This window comes from Primulina tabacum, chromosome 13 (genome assembly GCF_025594145.1).
Source record: "Primulina tabacum isolate GXHZ01 chromosome 13, ASM2559414v2, whole genome shotgun sequence".
NCBI lineage: Eukaryota > Viridiplantae > Streptophyta > Magnoliopsida > Lamiales > Gesneriaceae > Primulina > Primulina tabacum.
In genome coordinates, this window is record NC_134562.1 from 336470 (window position 1) to 338739 (window position 2270).

At 47.0% G+C, this 2270-nt stretch overlaps 1 non-coding gene across 1 annotated transcript; it reads left to right on the forward strand.

The window, feature by feature from the left end:
- The first annotated feature begins 926 nt into the window (after positions 1-926).
- Positions 927-1045, forward strand: LOC142523486 (5S ribosomal RNA). Its single transcript, XR_012814677.1, has one exon. It is a non-coding gene; the product is annotated as a 5S ribosomal RNA (ribosomal RNA).
- The last annotated feature ends 1225 nt before the right edge of the window (positions 1046-2270 follow it).

A 2270-nucleotide genomic window follows, 5' to 3' on the forward strand; every position in this document is an offset into this window, starting at 1 on the left:
GATGTTTCTTTCGATCTGGCCCAGTCCAGTGATGTTCCTTATGAGCGTCCAGAGCAGGTTTCAAAGCGTTCCAGGCGTCGTCCTGTTTGGAGGAAAGATCCAAATCGACTTATTTCTACGAATAATTATTATGAGGTACTGCAGGATTTACCTGCTGAGTCAGGCCCTGGTGAGACTTCTGGTACAGTGAAACCCCATCCACAAAGAGTCAAATCACTTCTTAGTAAGTTAGCGGTAGAGGGGAATGCTGCTGCAGGGTATTCGTCTCAGACAGCTTCGGCTCCGGCTCGATCGTCTCAGGTCATAGATATGGTTGATGTGGTTTCTACTTCTGTTGCAGATGTTATTGCACCTGTGGTTGTTCCGGTTTCGGTGGTTGAGCTTGCTCCTACTGTTCAGGATCTTGTGGTTGCTCCTCCTGTCTCTATTGATTTGCCATTGTTTGGGATAGATTAAGTGAGTGTGGGCGATGAGGCTGGTTCGGTTCCTTCTTCTACCATTGAGGGTTTATATTTACCGCTCCCTGGACGTACGCGTTCTCAGAAGCGCAGATATTACCGCAACAAGGCTCTTCAGTCGAGTTCGCCCTATGGTCGTCCTCCTGAAGCCAGTTGATATTGCTTTTCTGCTCTTCTTGGGTGTTAGGTGGTGGGCGTTCACTGCAGAATTCTCCTTGCCCGCCCTTTTGTCTTATTTTGTTTGATGTATTCCGGGGCAACCTCTGGTTTGTTGGCTTTTGTTCTGTTGTATTTCGGGTTGTCCTGTTGTAGTATGTTATTTTTGTTTTGATGTTGTGATTGTATAGCATTTTGCGGAGGTCTTGATACAGTCAGTCTCCCTCCCATTAGGTTTTATTTGTACTGCTCTTTTGTTGTATATAAAAAAAAAACCCTAAACCCTAAACCTAAACACTATTTTTTTTTTTCGGGTGCGATCATACCAGCACTAATGCACCGGATCCCATCAGAACTCCGAAGTTAAGCGTGCTTGGGTGAGAGCAGTACTAGGATGGGTGATCCCCTGGGAAGTACTCGTGTTGCACCCCTTTAAATAAAAAAAAAACCTTAAACCCTAAGCCCTTATGTCTTCGATTCCGGCCGATTCTTGCATCATCAGTTCAATCCAAGCCCCGATCTGTGATGCCCAGGCACAGATGATCCCGATGGCACCAGTTTCAAGCCAAACGCCGTTCACCGTCGACGGCAATTTCAGATCTAATATTTCAGTGCCGACCGCGAGTTTGACGTCCCACTCTAGTCCAAATTCCGGCGCCGATCCAGCGTGTTTCTTCAATTCCTCTGGCCAATCTCTTTGTCCAGTCATGGGTAGGATTTTGCCCACTTCAATTTCAGGTTTCCAACCACCGGTCGGAAACCCCCAATTTCTAGGGCAAAATCGATTTTCTTCATCTTCCTTGCTTCAATCGGACCCTCCATTGCCCGAGTCTGCTCGAATTGGTTCCGGTTCTGGGCTCCCCTCACCGTCGCCGATCCAAGGTGGTTCTCCGGCAGGTGATTCACGAGTCAACTCGGTCGAGTCAAACCACCGTGTTGAACGAGTTGACTCGGCAGTCAACCCTTGTGCTGAAACGGTCAAAACAGGTATGCGTGTTCCTACTCCTCTTACTTTGTCATTTCGTGATATCCTGACTCCACCGTCCCCTCGGACGGCCAAAAAAAGTTTTGATGAGTTGCACAATTCAATGATTGACATGCCTGTGCCAACTCTTCGAAATGGAAAACCGGGTATCCTATTCCCGGAAGAGGTAATTTCTTCCCTGGCAGAACCTTTCAAATTTGCTCTGGTTGGGAAAATTTCATGTAATCGATCTCTAGTTCCAAATTCTGGTATTTCTGCGGCTTTTGCTAAATTGGGACTAGTTAGATCTTTTGATTTAAAGTTCATGCCTCGGGCTTTTCTTGTTCTCACACTGGCTTGTGAAGAAGATTATGCGTTCTTTTGGACTAAGGGGGTTATGCAGGTGGGACCTCTGTCGATCCGCTTCTCTAAGTGGACGCCAGAGTTTAATCTTCAGGAGGAGTCACCCATTGCCCCTGTTTGGATCCGCTTCCCGGGTCTTCCCCTTCATTTGTTTTCTAAGCAAAGTCTCTTTGCTTTGGCCCAAATTGTGGGGAAACCGGTGAAGATGGATGATCATACTGCAGACTCTTCTCGGGGTGCTTTTGCTCGAGTCTGTGTTGAAATTAATGTGTTGGAAACGCCAGTCAAAGAAATTTGGGTGGGTTGGGGTGATCATGCTCAAGAAATTG